The sequence below is a fragment of the Leucoraja erinacea genome, chromosome 4, assembly GCF_028641065.1.
Source record: "Leucoraja erinacea ecotype New England chromosome 4, Leri_hhj_1, whole genome shotgun sequence".
Classification (NCBI taxonomy): Eukaryota; Metazoa; Chordata; class Chondrichthyes; order Rajiformes; family Rajidae; genus Leucoraja; species Leucoraja erinaceus.
In genome coordinates, this window is record NC_073380.1 from 87427353 (window position 1) to 87443551 (window position 16199).

The following is a 16199-nucleotide window of genomic DNA, read 5'->3' on the forward strand; positions in this document are numbered from 1 at the left end:
CACTGTGCTGCTGTGTTTTTTTTTGCAGTATAAATAGGAAAGCAAATTGTAAGTCCAGAAGTGACTAATCAATTGGGAAGTTTCACAAGTCTGTGAATCAGGTGAAACAGATTCGTGGTCATAGAGTGGGCAGATCTGCCACATACGTTGCTTCGGCAAACCAGCCTGACCTTTAAGGGATCTTCGTCATTAGAAGCAATTTAGCCCGATTGCAAGGGAAATTTAGATTCAGTTGTACACAGTCTAAGCAAATCATTTGGGAAACAGCCTCTTGAAACATGAGTCATTTGGAAAGATGTTGGCATTTCACTCCCACAGCATTAAACAATATTAATTCAGCACTGAAACTAAGGAACTGGATGATGAAATAATAATACATATAAAGCATCAGCAGGATTATTAGCCAAATCAGTTTACTGTGTTTGGGTAAACAGTGCTTAATGCGTATAAGTAGATATAGTGCTCTAATGCTTAATAAGACAGTCACACAACCAACACCATGTATACGTAATTAGCAATAAGTAATATAAATATTACTAACAAGTAGTTGGATTCTTTATACTTATCACAGGATATAAGTCTTAGAAAGAGTAAGTGAACAAATAAGGTGGGGGGGGGAGGGGGGGGGTAACCATAATTCAATTCCCCCCCCCCCCCATACTATATCCATACTCAACAAAACACAAAGTGCTGGTGTAAATCAAGGGGTCAGGCAGCATCTGTGGAGGGAATTGATAGGTGACATTTCAGGTTGGGATTCCACTTCAGACTGCTGAAGAAATAGTCTGACGAATGGTCTTATTTGAAACGTCGCCTATCCATTCCCTCCACAGATACAGCCTATCCTGCTGAGTTACTCCAGCACTTTGTGTTTTGCTTAAGATTCCAGCATCTGCAGTTCACTGTACATCAATTAAACTTGCATGGACATTGAAGCCCTTTTGGAGTCCGAGATCTCTGCGGGGGCATTTCCCTTTTATACAATTCCACACAAACTAGCTTACAACATATCTGTACATATCAATTTTTCAGCATGGCCTGAGAAGCCAAAGTACAAATTCTTTACAGATCTATGACTACGTGTGGGTTTAAACTAAATAGTGGGGGGGGGAGGGGTTGACAAATTGGGAGTATGAAGGAGTTAAAGGGGAAGTGAGTACAGGAAAATTTACAAAAGACTCCCAAATTAATGAGAAGGAAAGTTTGAGAAGGGATTAGAGAGTAAGGTCAGGGCCAATAGCGACTGGTGTGAGAGGGGAGGTGAATACCGAAGTTAAAGTGTTGTATGTGAATGTGCGGTATAAGAAATAAAGTGGACGAGCTTGAGGCTCAGTTAGAAATTGGCAAGTATGATGTTGTGGGAATTACAGAGACATGGGTGGAAGAGGACCAGGGCTGGGAACTGAATATTTAAGGGTATACGTCCTATTGAAAGGACTGGTGGACAGAGCGGGTGTGGTAGCTCTGTTGGTGAGGAATGAAATTCAGGCCCTTGCGAGGGGTGACATAAAATCAGGAGATGTACAGTCAGTATGGATAGAACTGAGGAGTTGTATGGGTAAAAATGCCCCATTGGGACTTATCTACAAGCCTCTAAACAGTAGCCTGGATATAGGGTGCAAGTTGAATCAAGAGTTAAAATTGGCATGTGGCAAAGGTAATGCCACGGTTGTTACAGGAGATTTCAACATGAACTGGGAAAATCAGGTTGGTACTGGGTCCCAAGAAAGGGAGTTTGTGGAGTGCCGCCGTGATGAATTCTTAGAGCAGCTTGTATTGGAGCCTATAAGGGAGAAGGAAATTCTGGATTTAGTGTTGTGTAGTGAACCTGATTTGATAAGGGGACTCAAGGTTAAGAAGCCATTAGGAGGTTAGTGACCATAATATGATAACTTTTAATCTATAATTTGAGAGGGAGGAGGGAAAATCAGAAGTGTACCTATTACACTTAAACAAAAGGGGCTATGGAGCCATGAGTGAGGAGCTGGCCAAAGTTGACTGGAAAGATACCCTAGCAGGGACGACAGTGGAACAACAATGGCAGGTATTTCTGGGAATAATACAGAAGGTGCAGGATCAGTTAATTCCAAAGAGGAAGAAAGATTCCAAGGGGAGTAAGGGGCGACCATGGTTGACAAGGGACGTCAGGGACAGTATAAAAATAAAAGAGAGGTATAACATAGCAAAGATGAGCGGGAAGCCAGAGGATTGGGAAACTTTTAAAGAGCAACAGAAGATAACTAAAAAGGCAATACGGGGAGAAAAGATGAGGTGCGAAGGTAAGCTAGCCAAGAATATCAAGGAGGATAGTAAAAGCTTCTTTAGGAATGTGAAAAGGAAAAAATTAGTTAAGACCAAAGTTGGACCATTGAAGACCGAAACAGGTGAATTTATTATGGGGAACAAGGTAATGGCAGATGAGTTGAACAGGTACTTTGGATCTGTCTTCACGAAGGAAGACACAAAAAATCTCCCTGATTTACTAGTGGCCAGTGGATCTGGGGTGACGGAGGAACTGAAGGAAATTCACATTTGGCAGGAAATGGTGTTGGGTAGACTGATGGGACTGAAGGCTGATAAATCCCCAGGGCCTGATGGCGGTGGGGAAGATGCTGGAGTCAATTATAAAAGATGAAATGGCAACACATTTGGATAGCAGTAACAGGATGGATTTACGAGTCAGCATGGATTTATAAAGGGGAAATCATGCTTGACTAATCGTCTGGAATTTTTTGAGTATTTAACTTGGAAAATGGCTGCAACCTTCCCTCCATTGATGAACTGTACACTGCAAGGGCCAGGAGGTTAGTGGCAAGATCATCTCTGACCCCTATCACCATGGTCACAATCTCTTTGAATCACTTCCCTCTGGAAGGCGACTCCGGACTGTCAAAGCTGCCACAGCCAGACATAAAAACAGTTTTTATCCACGAGTAGTTGCTCTACTCAACAGCCAAAATCTGTAGCCTCTCTTTGATCTGGTATTTTGTTGGTTCACATGCTTAATCAATGGTGTTTTATCATTAATGTTTTATTATTATTAATGTTTAGTGTTTTCTGAGTCATTCGTAACTGTCACTGTATGTCATGTTGTTACTTGTGGACCAAATGGCCTACTCCTGCACTTATTGTCTATTGTCTAAGACTCCACATAACTGGGTGAGCACATATATCAGAAATAAGGGAGTGACACAGCAGAATAGAATTGATAAACAAATTAGTATAATTTAGAAATTAGCATATTACTCTTCAGCAAACAGTCACATTAGGGTGGGTCCAGCCAAGAGGCTCATCCATCTGCTTGACTTCTTAGTTTCATGTATCTGAGATAGAGATTGATAGAGTAGCTCTCTTCCATCAACCATAAAGAATGTCAATGCAGGCTGACTTGACAAAGAAGAAGAGAAGGAAGAGGGAATATTCCAAGATGTGAGAGTTGTTTTGGCTGAACACCTTGATTCCATTTGAAGAAATAGATATGGAGAATTGCCCATTGGCCACCTCTCTCCATCAGTTGTAATCATTTGTTTATTTTATGCACCGTATTTACCGGCAATAAAGATGCACCTGCGTCGAAGACGCACCCCCATTTTGAGTTGCAAGGCCACCAACTTATTTTCATTTCCATTTCAAGCACAGTGCAAGGCCAACAACTTATTTTCATTTCCATTTCAAGCACAGTGCAAGGCTAACAACTCATTTTCATTTCAATTTCAAGCACAGTGCAAGGCCAACAATTCATTTTCATTTCCAGCACAGTGCAAGGCCAACAACTCATTTTCATTTTCATTTCCATTTCAAGCACAGTGCAAGGCCAACAACTCACTTTCATTTCCATTTCCATTTCAGGCACAGTGCAAGGCCAACAACTCACTTTCATTTCCATTTCCATTTCAAGCACAGTGCAAGGCCAACAATTCATTTTCATTTCCATTTCCATTTCAAGCACAGTGCAAGGCCAACAACTCATTTCATTTCCATTTCAAGCACAGTGCAGACACAGTTCTGAACCCAACTCTCACTCACATTCTTGCAGAGTGACTGACTCACGTCCGGCCTCCAGGGTTTTATTCTCCTGGGCCCCCGGAAGGGTGACTGACAGACGAGAAGACCAATCAACTGATCTCATGATTTTTTAAACATTCATAACATTTTTTATTATTTCACCAATTGGAAAAAAACTTGGGGTGGTTGGAGGAGAGGAGGCCGGTGAGTAAGATGGCGATAAAATCATAGCGATATCGGTAGCGTTTTTTCTAAAATCAATTAACATAGACAGGAAGTGGTCAAGATGAGACTTTTAGTAATAGTATAGAGAGACCAAGGGGGTGGTAGAGAGGGAGAGGGTGAGAGGGGTAGAGAGGGAGAGAGAGGGGGGCAGCGATTGAGGGGTGGGGGGGCGCACGCGTCACAGGGGAGGGCTGGTTCCCGAACGCAATTCTCCAACACTCACCCTTAGCCCCCAATACTCACCACTCCCTAGAGGGGGGGGGGGGGGGGGGGGGGGGAGCAGAGAGAGAGCGGGGTGCAGAGAGGGAGGGGGGAGCCTGCGAGGGAGCGGGGGCAGAGAGGGAGGGTGGGTAGAGAGGGGGAGTGGGTGGGCAGAGAGGGAGGGGGAAGAGAGGGAGGAGAGAGAGGGAGGGGGCAGAGAGGGAGGGTGCAGAGAGGGAGGGGGGAGGGCAGAGAGGAAGGGAGGGAGGGAGGGGAGTAGAGATGGAGGGGGTAGATCGGGATGGATATAGAGAGGGAGGGGATAGATAGGGAGGGGGGTAGAGAGGGAGGGGGAGGACAACTTGTTCTATTTGATCTTATTTGATTGTTCACGCCAGGTTGATCGCACTCATGGAAACACGTGAAAGTTGCAATCTCCCATCCTTGTCCGATTGTGATGTCATATGTAAATGAGATCCATTGTGATTGGATGTATGTGAGATGGCACTGTGACATCATCAATGGAGAGTACTGCAAGAGTCTCCCACTGAAAAGCAGTTAATTTTTTGAAATAAACTTAAAATACTTAGGAAATATTTTCGGAATGCGACGGGAAGATGTTTATCCCATTGAGGGAAAAAATGTGAGTAGCATGTGTGAAAATGGGAAGGCTGTGGCCAAGTGTTTTGGAAGAAGCTACAAATTAAGGAGATTAAAAGAAACCCAACACAACCCTGCATACACACAGAAATTTAGAATGTTGAGAACAAAGGGAAGGAAAGTTTTAGTATAATACGAGACCAAGTGCAGACCTCCCCCAATACACCCGCACCCTACCCATAGCCCCCACAGAAGGTGTGGTCCTCCAACTCAAGCTGTTCCCGAACATAAGATTCCAGCACTCCCCTTGCCTCCCTCAGCAGTGCTCTTTACAAATAAAAATCCAATTGTACTTGCCCTGTGTGTTGTAATAGCAATTTGCCCTCCCCCTGCTAGCTGAGCCATTGTGACGTCATCAAAATGTTCAGTGAAAGTGATATCTGCCTCGAGGGGAAAAATGTGAATCAGAATATGTAAAAATCTTGAGAAAGTTGGCATTTTTAAAGCTTTAATCGCAAATATAGGATGTCAAATATAGGATGAAATCTTCAGTGAAGATGATCGCGGCTCGCTGAGCCATTGTGATGTCATCAGTGAAAACTGGTCATTTTAAATTCAAAGTCTTTTGATGTCTTTAAACTTCTTACTTTTAGTCAGTAATAAGTCGAGAAATAAAGCATAAAATGTTCAGTGAGGGTGATCTCGGCCTGGAGGGGAATAATGTGAATCAGAATATGTAAAAATCTTGTGAAAGTTGGCATTTTGTAAAGCTTTAATCACGAATAACGTGTCAAATATAGGATGAAATCTTCATTGAGTGATCACTGCTAGCTGAGCCATTGTGAAGTTGAAGCTGGTCGTTTTAATTTCAAAGTCTTTTGACTTTTTTAGACTTTTAATCAGTAATAAGTCGAGAAATAAAGCATAAAATGTTCAGATAAGGTGTTCCCGGCCTCGACGGGAAAAATGTCAATCAGAATATGTAAAAATGTAATAATTACCGCGTAGTGTTTTTGCAAAGATGTAAAGACAACCACATATACATACACACACATATACACACGTACAAGATCAGACTTTTAATAATTATATGATATTGACTATAACTAATAACTCTTCTGTAGTCTTTGGAAATGGCTGACATTTTACAGTGTGACAGAGGTAAGCCCTATGGTTCTGGGGTCACATGCAGATTTGATAAGGTAAACTTGGCAGATTCCCTTGAGTGTATTCTTAATGACAGTGTTTCAGCGTAATGTTAATGATACCAGTTTTGTACCCATATTTATTTGACTGAATGGCTATCATGGTGGGACTTTAAATCACGTTTCTTGATCATTAAACCAGAACTCTAGATTTACAGGCCGACATGTTACTATAAACCTCAGGTCATGAAGGGGGCTATACAAGGGCAAATCTGTGCAATTCTTAGAAAAAGGCTACAAACTGATGACATTGGTGCATGAATTATCCTTGGACGTGCTCTACATCAGTATCTACTTCTTGTCTTTGAACCCTTAAACATTTACACCCCTTCAGTTCAGCATCCACAACTTTCTTTGGAAGTTTGGTTCAGGTCACTTCAGTGCAGAGTAAGCCTGATTGGAGTTTAAATGACTGTAAGAGACAGAACCACAGAATCCAGGGTGTGACAACTTGTTCAAGGACTTTGGGATGGAGATGGGGGACACACCAGGCAGATATGAATGAAAAACTGCAGAGCTGTAGTGAAAGCATCCTACGGATGTGGATCTTCTGCTAATTTTATTATGAATGGACACTTTGTGAGAAAGGCTTAGGTCCAGAATCTTGACACATTCCTGGCTGAATTGCACTTCCCCAATTGTGTTCAATGGTTCTTCATTGTCATGTATGCACAGCAATGTGAAATTATTTTGCACAACCCACAATTGCACTGTTGCCATATTTTGGCGCCATTTACAAAGAAAAAGGGAAAGTCCAAATTCCAAAGTCTTCCACATTCTCGAAGTACTGGAATGCCCCGATACAGTTAAATGGATTTTCTATTGCAGAGTGCCTTGTACCAGTCCTTTCACTTCTGTGCAAAGCATTGGCACCATGTTTTTTGTGCAAACAAGCTTATTTTGTTATGACTCTTTTTGGTTATCAGCCACTCAGTAATATGCCTGCACTATCATGTCGAGATCTGAAACTGAAACTATGAACTGAGAAGTAGTTGTACCACAATGAATTAGGATGACAAAGTGAGAAAGGAATTACCGAAAATTTGCAAAATGCGCAAGGAGATTAAAAGATAAATGTAACCGTCACATACTGTACTTATACAGTGGGATATGATCAAAATTGCAGCTGCATTACAATTTATATTTTCAGATTCATTTCCTATTATTTAGAAGAAACTCTCATTTTTGGACAAAGGCAGTTTTATAGAAATAGGTAGCCATTTAATTTATTTGTAAATGGTTCTTAACAAAGCTTAAACCGGCCATACAGTGGCGTAGCGTGGGGGGGGGGGGGGCAGAGGGGCGGTCGCCCCGGGCGCTAAATTTTTAGGGGCGCAAGAAAATTGTTGGGTAAATTTCTTTTATAAAATTAAGAGGCCCGGGGAGCCGTTGAAGCGGGGAGGTCTTACCTGGAGCTGTGAGTATAAAAACAGCGCGGGGCTTGCTTCGACAGAGGCCCAGGGACGTGCCCCAGCTCCGAGTTCTGGTCGCCGTTGTCCCAACTCCGTGGCCAGGCTGCTACTGCCGCCGCTGTCGCTGCTGCCGCCGCCGTCCCAGCCGCTGCCGCCGTCCCAGCTCTGATGCCGGGCGGCCGCTGTGCCGCCCCAGCTCTGAGGCCAGGCTGTCGCTGTCGCTGTCCCTGCTCCGAGTTCTGGTCGCCGCTGCCGCTGTCCCAGCTGCCGCTGCCTCTGCCCCAGCTCCGAGGCCGCCAGCTCCGCCATTAGATGGGGATACGACAAAAGAAGTCGCATCCCCCGAAGGAAGAGACCAAAAAACGTGTTCCTTCCCCTTCTCCCCTTCCCCTTCCCTTCCCCTTTCCCCCTTCCCTTCTCTCCCCCACTCTCTCGCTCCCCTCTCTCTCTCTTCCCCCCCCCCCCCCCCGCTAATGATGGGGCGCAAAACTTTAAACTGTCCCGGGCGCTCAAAACCCACCCTACCCCACTGCGGCCATATGCTGTATAACCAGGAAATTATCAAATTCGTAAATGGAAAGTATTGACAAATTCTACTATGGAATAAACTCGTAGATTTAAATAAGTATTTGAAATGCCGTGGATTGGAAGGTGATAGGCCGTGTTGGAAAAGTGTTGGGGAAACTGCTTACAATATTCTAAATGTGGCCTCACCAATGCCTTATCCCTCAAAGCCTCAGCTCAGCACAGTGCTGATATTATTGTGGAATAACAACATTCTGTACCATTTATTGACACAATTGACTGGTCCTTCCAAGTATTGTTCTTTTGATTTCAACTCCGTGGACTTCTCATGGAGGCTAGAATTGCAGAGGCTATGATTGAGAGCACAAGTAATTTTGCAGTCTTACCAAAGGGTTCGTATTTGTACTGTCTCTTGCCAAGTAGTAGGTGAGTGAACAGGAACTTTATTTGACATTTTGTAACAGCCAAGCTGAACCCAGTGAATGATCACAGGAGGTTGTTAAATATTATTCTTTCATTGCTAACTGCTGACAAATATTGTCCTGAGTACATTATTCGCAAACTACGACATGGCACAGATGAAGGCCGTATTGCCCATTGTCCCGGTATCATTGATCTTATAGATCTATCCAGTTAGATACACTCATATTCTCCTTCCTCGACTGTTCCTGAAACATTTCTCTTCATACATACACATAACATCTTTTTTACAGTTATTACAGTATCTGTATCCACCTCGCATTCAGGGGATGCCCCACCATTATAACGCCTAAACATTTAAGATACGCTCAAGGGGAGATTTTGTACTGTGAGAGTTTGTGTGTGTGTGTGTGTGGGGGGGGGGGGGGGGGTGTGGACCAAAGGCAGTGGGAAGTGGACAGAGGGTAATATGCAGAGCAGTGGACAGAGCGAAAGATGTAGAAGGAAGTGTTCAATTTAGCTTGGAGTTTAGAGATACAGCGCAGAAACAGGCCCTTCGGCCCACCGAGTCTGTGCCGATCTACACTACACTACACTACAGTATCCTACACACCAGGGACAACTTACAATCTTTACCTAAGCCAATTAACCTATAAACCTGCATGTTTTTGGAGTGTGGGAGGAACCCGGAGCACCCGGAGAAAACCTACCCAGGTCACGAGGAGAACGTACAAATGTACAACGCTGTGCCACCATGCCGCCCCAGTGCATAGAGGTAAGTGGACAGAGAGCATAGGGCAGTGTGCAGAGGCAAATGGACTGAGGCTAAAGGGGAATGGACAGAGGGCAAAGGGCAGTGACAAAGCACATAGGCCAATGGACAGGGGGCAGAGGTCAGGGAGCAATGGGTAACAGGAAGTGCACAGGAACCAATGGTCAATGGAATATAAGGCCAGAGGCCACTGAGTAGTGGACAGTGGGCAGAGAGCAGTAGATAGGGGGCAGTGGGAGGTTGGGAGTAGAGTGAAGGTCATGTTTAAGGAGCAATGAACAAGGGATTGTGAAATATCCTCTGAAGACTCGAGAAGGCTGACATAACATAAGGATACCAGTATTTTTTTTTAAAGAAACAATTTGCAGCAGAACAAACTATGAAAAATGCCATTTTTTAGCATCTTTAGCATCTTCGAGGTGTTAAGAAATCTTAATTTTGTGTAATTCAACCCATCATTTATGCTCCATTAACAGAAGCAGAATATTCAGTTGTGGGAGATTTAGTTTCTCTTTATAACAGGACTCTTTTAAAACACATTTCAAGGTGTAAGTACAGGGTGCAATCCACTGAGGAGAAAATTTCAAAAATAAACACACGGTACTCCCACATAACCACTGTAGAGGAAAGACTCATGATCAGCGGCGTAGGTGGCTCAAGCAGACACATTTCCATAACATAGGTGAGGCCAGTTTCTGTTTAATTTTAACAGGAGACAATTTATCTGGCTGTCATCCTCTGCGGATTGAGTTAAAGATAGATCTCTTTATTATCTTACCAAGACCTTCCAACTCCAAAACATTGCTGTGGACTTCTAATGGGTCCGAACTACCATTTGTGCTCCCAAATTGTCAATGCCCACAAGATGACAGTGCTACCTCACCCAGTGCTCATTCTGAGCCCCTGAGGTCCGGACTCTCCTAAATGATATAGCTACTTGGCCAATACGCATTAGAGTCCAAAAGAATAAGAGGAGATTTTATTGATGTATATAAGGCCCAAAATATGTAAATGCCAAAAGTGTAATGTACACTGGCTTCCTGTGGAACAGTTTTTCTGTAATCCAAACCTGCCTCCTTAAACTTAATGAATGCTAAATTACTTCTGCAGAATTCATCAGCCTGCATTGCATTTCTTAACTTTCCACAAAAAGATGTCTGAGGTCCAAACAAGCTAGAATGCAAAATCCCCGACATAATGCCTTTTATAAACAATTTACTTCAGTGCATTGCAATAACAGGATGGCCCCTCAGTAAAATCGACAAAAACAATAAAGGATTTTTCTGCTACTACTATCAATGTACAGTACAGCCCCCCAAAAAAACAAAGTAAAAACAACAAATGATTCAAGGGAGACTTATGAGGCTTCCACCCACAAATCAACATCTGCAGCCACTTAGAAAACTATTTTTCAATCAGTTCCATGTCTCAAGGAGTATTTGCCTTGACAAATTTGCTCATTAAATCTGTGGTGAATTCAGTTTCTAAACTGAACCAGTTGAGCTTGCTCCATTATTATTTATACACTGGGCTTATGAAAACACAAGGTTTGCATTTGTGCTTATCACGTCAAAAGTCTTAAAACACTGTGCATGATGAATTATTCTATGCACATTGCTATATCAACTGTTGCTGCACACCAGCAAAACTGCTGGGAGAAGACCTAGGAGGATAATTTTATACCAGGCATTGAGAAATGGATTTTGCCCAGAGTATTGAAAGCCAAAATCACTAACTCGATTAGTTGTCCTTGTTAATAGAATTAGTCAACATATATTGGTGCATACACATTAATCAAGGAGATATGGTCAGAGATCCAAAGATTGTTTTTATTCACCGACCAACAAGTTCAAGTTCAAGTTACTTTTATCAGGGCTGCCAACTCTCACGCTTTTGGCGTGAGACTCACGCCCTGGAGCAATTTCTCACGCCCTCACGCTCACGACCGAGTTCTCACGCTGAGTTCAGTTTGTCCCTGTGCAATTTGTCCCTTAGCGCCGCGTGCCAGGGATCTGTGCGGTCCGGGGAAGCGCGTCAGTTGGCGGCTGTGAGTGACGTCGCGTCTCTTCTTTCTTGGTTCGATGTGCAGCTGCCGACAACATGAAGCAGCCGGAGATGGAACTAACCAGGTGAATCGGTTGTAAAACCTGGGGGGGGGGCTTTCGGAATGGCCATGGATTATTAATTAAGTATAGATACGAGGAGTCCTCAGTAGTGTGTTTAGATCTTTTGCAAACTGTTCCCAATATGCAATATACGGTTTTCGGCCCGTAACCCGAACAACCGCTTTTTTTTTTTCAATTTGTTTTTGCAGGGTCGGGGCAGGCGAGCCGACCTGAGAACTGCGGCCCATCCCTGGGACGCGAGCTGATCTGTGAACGGCAGCCAGTCACCAGCCAGTCCACCCTCCTCCCCCCCGGTCGCTATGCTCCCTCAGGCTTGGTCTCTCACAATTTCTCACTCCCAACTCTCACCCAATGTTGGCAGCCCTGCATTCTGCATTTATTGTCGCATGCATCAATTTGTACAGTGAGATTTGACTTGCCATACAGCCATACGGATAAAAAAGAACACAATACACAATAGAATTTAACATAAACATCCCCCCAAAGCGGAATCAACTGTGAGGGAAGGCAATAAAGTTCAGTCATCTTCCTCATTGTTCACCCGTGGTCCGGGCCTTTGAGCCCTTCGCAGTCGCCCCCACGGATGGCCCGATGTACAGGCCCTCTCGCCGGGATGATAGAACTCTGACGCGGAACAGAAGAACACACTCAGCGGCTTGGAGTTTCCGAATCGCCTTCTTACCGGAGACCGCGGCTCCCGATGTCCACAGGCTGAGCTGGGCAGAGATTCAACCCTCGGCAATGTTAAAGTCAGTGCCGCCCGCGGCTGGAAGCTCCGCAAATCACAACTGCATGATGTTAAACAACAGGCCCAAAACTCTGGAGATAGAAAAGGCGACCCCCGGCGAGGCATCACTCACTCCGCAATGGAATTCAGTGCTGTGCCACTGATGAAGCTCTCCAGCAGGAAAGGCCGCGCCAATCCAGATGGTAGACCGCAAGGGGGGGGGGGGGGGGCGGCGAAGATGCGACTCGGAGAAAAAACGCATTCTCTACCAGGTAGTGACTGGGAAATGGTTTCCCCTCTTCCCCCTCCCACCCCAAATAAAAAAGTCTAAGGAACCTCCAAAAACATACTTTTTAGACAAACTACAAACAACATAAAGGGTGAAGGGACGGACAAACCTCTGGTGGCTGCTGCGCATGGCGCCACCCGATGACCAACAACTCAACAACTATTGAATCTACACAATATTCTTAAAAGATTCTCCTAGACTCCTGATTTGGGGAGATGGAGCTTCATGTAGTGTCACATCTTCTAAATATAACTTCATCACTGAAGGAGTTATTGAAAGCTGCAGCATAAATGCTATTTTGCCCATGGTATCTTTGTCAGTTATTTGGAAGAGTTACATTTGCACCCATTGCTGCAAAGAAATAGTGACAAGACCATTATCAATTTAGCAGAAGACAACTTTATTATTGGTAAAAGTGGCAGAAAGTTAATTCTCGCGTTTTCTGGTGAAAGAGCCAAAAACACCACCGTTTGAAATGGTACACAAAATGATAGAATTGTAAATAACATGCAAGAAGTGAGTTTGGAAGTGGCCAGGAACAAGAATTTGAACAATTCTTATCTATTCTAAAGGAGCCTTCTTGGTTGTGCCTCCATCATTATATTTGCATATAATCTCCATCCTTACTGCAGACAAGAACACAACAAAAAGAGAGTGGTGAATCTGTGGAATTCTCTGCCACAGAAGGTAGTTGAGGCCAGTTCATTGGCTATATTTAAGAGGGAGTTAGATGTGGCCCTTGTGGCTAAAGGGATCAGGGGGTATGGAGAGAAGGCAGGTACAGGATAGTGAGTTGGATGATCAGCCATGATCATATTGAATGGCGGTGCAGGCTCGGGAATAATCTTCCTGCATCTAGCCTGTCCAACCTCTTAAGAATTTTGTAAGTTTCTATAAGATCCCCCCTCAATCTTCTAAATTCTAGCGAGTACAAGCCGAGTCTATCCAGTCTTTCTTCATATGAAAGTCCTGCCATCCCAGGAATCAGTCTGGTGAACCTTCTCTGTACTCCCTCTATGGCAAGAATGTCTTTCCTCAGATTTGGAGACCAAAACTGTACGCAATACTCCAGGTGTGGTCTCACCAAGACCCTGTACAACTGCAGTGGAACCCCCCTGCTCTTATACTCAAATCACTCAAATCCTTTTGCTATGCAATGCTTGATCTCTGCTCATTTGTTATGATTCCAACTCCAGCTTGGGTGTATGACAAATATCCACCCCAGGCCAGGTGGTAACAAGTGAAACCAGTCTCAATTCTGCCCACGACTGGTACTGAAGATTGAAAGTTACTGCTGGTTTGTCACAAGCACTGCGTCAGATCTGAAACAAAATGCAGAAAATACATGAACGGAATCCACAATGGCTTCAGATCTAGTTGCACTGGAGAGAGTGGAGAGCAGAATCGTCAAGGTGTTGCCTGGGAAAGAATAAATGAAGAAATAGACATGTGATTGGGGAAAAGGCAAAGGAAGAGGCGTTGTAGATAGAATAATACATCACAGGATGTGTAGGAACGAACTACAGATTCCGGAGAAAACAAATAGGTGACATTTTGAGTCGAGACCCTTCTTCAGCTTGATATAGGCCCCCAGGTCACATAGCTGAACAGAGGTCACAAACTTGAAAATCAGCACATGGTATTATATGCATGAAATATGCAAAGTGCCATGTAAATTGATGCATGTTTTCTACTGAACTGCAAAATGTTGAGATCTACTGCAGAAAAACAATTAGTTAATAGCCTTTAAATCAAATTTGTCAATGGACTAAAATAATAAGATGTTGGTGAAACTGTACTTGGAGTATTGTGTGCAGTTCTGGTCGCCAAGTTGTAGGAAGGATGCAACTAAGCTGGAAACGGTGTGAAAAAGTTTCACAGGATGTTAATGGGATTGGAGGGCTTGAATTATAAGGAGAGGCAGGATAGACTGGGACTTTTTTTCCTGGAGCATAGGAGGCTAGGGGATGACCTTATAGCATAAGCTCAAGGTGACATGGGAAAGATTTAAAGGGGATCAGAGAGGCAATTATTTCACACAGAAGGTGGTAGATGTGTGGAACGAGCATCCAAAGGAAGAGGCAGAGGCAAGTTCAATTACATCTAAAAGACAATTAGACAAGATCAGGGATAGGAAAGTTTAAGAGGAATTTGGGCCAAATGCAGACAGAAGAGATTGGCTCAGCTAAGCAACATTATCGGCATGGATGACTTGGGCTGAAGGGCCTGTTTCCATGCTGTATACTCCATGAGTCTATGACTAATTTTTGATGTGGCTCCATATTGCACAGAATACAAGGCCAAGGCATGAGTGATGAATGTTAACTGGCTGTGTGTCATATTTTGGCAGGTGGACAGTTAAAGGCAACCAGATCAGAGCAGCAACAGTGGCACTACAGGTAGTGCAACTGAGCCTTAAACTCAGTCTCCTGGATTTATTCCTAGCCTCTATGATTGACTATGTGGACTTTGCAAATTCTCCTTCCAGATGCTTCAATTTCTTTCCATGTCCCAAAAACAGGATTAATTGGCCATTGTAAATTACCCATACGCAAGTGGGTGGTGGGGGAATTAGAGTGGCATTGATGTGCATTTGAGAGAGAATAAGTTGCCTTTAAATAAGTAGGTTGCCGTATGGCTTGTAAAGAAATCTGAAATTTAAAAGATTTGCTATCACATAACCAAACTGGATAAGACTGGTAGACTCCTTCCTCTGAGGGACATTAACTAAATAGATGGGTTTTTTAAACAATCCAATAGTTTCACAGTCATCATTGCAAAGGCTAATCATTAGATTGTTAACATTCACCATAGGATTTGAACTCGCATCTCACAATTATGAGGCCAGACTTCTGGGTTTGTGGTGTTCCTGGGGAGAAAATACATGATGTGCACCATCTATCTGTGTACTGAAGGATCTGGAGCAGCAGTGAATACTGCTGATAACATTTTGATTCACTTCATTAAGTTTCCTCTAATTTTATTTATAATGAGAGGTTTACTCTGTACCCCTTTGAAAAACAGGCCATTAAATTTGATTTTGACTGATGTCACAGTCACCTAATTGACCTTAAAAGTGTTACAAGTATGTAATTAAATAATTTACACTAAAATCGTTAAATTACCCATAAAATTAATCACTTAATCTCAGGAGTCCATGCAAAAAGTCAAGCTCACGCCCTGTTTCGACGGCTGCAGTCTTGCAGTTCACTTGAGCACTGGAAGTTGAGAATTGCTAAAGAGACTCATTGAATGTGAGAGAGGGGGAGAGACCAGGAAAAAGGAGAGGAGGCGAGGGGAACGGAGAGAGGTGAGAGGAGAGAGGTGAGAGGAGAGAGGTGAGAGAAGAGAAGGGGAGAGCTGGGGGGGGAAAGCTACAGAGAAAGACCAGATCTCCTGCCTTGATATCCCCTATATATCCATATAATATAATATAAACCATATAATAGGTATGTTACAAAACCTACCTGAATCGTCATTGGGAATCTGCCCTCAGCCATGTCGGCGATTTTGGCGCTGTTTGGAGGGGGCGGGTTTAAAACGCGATTTTTACTAGGCTGTACTAATCGCACATGTTCAGCCTAGTAAATCATTAACGAAAAATCGCTGCAAGACCCGGTCGCAAAAGGTATTATTAGTTTTATAGGCCTCGATAATATAGTTATAATAGTCTTAAAATTACTGTTTTATTC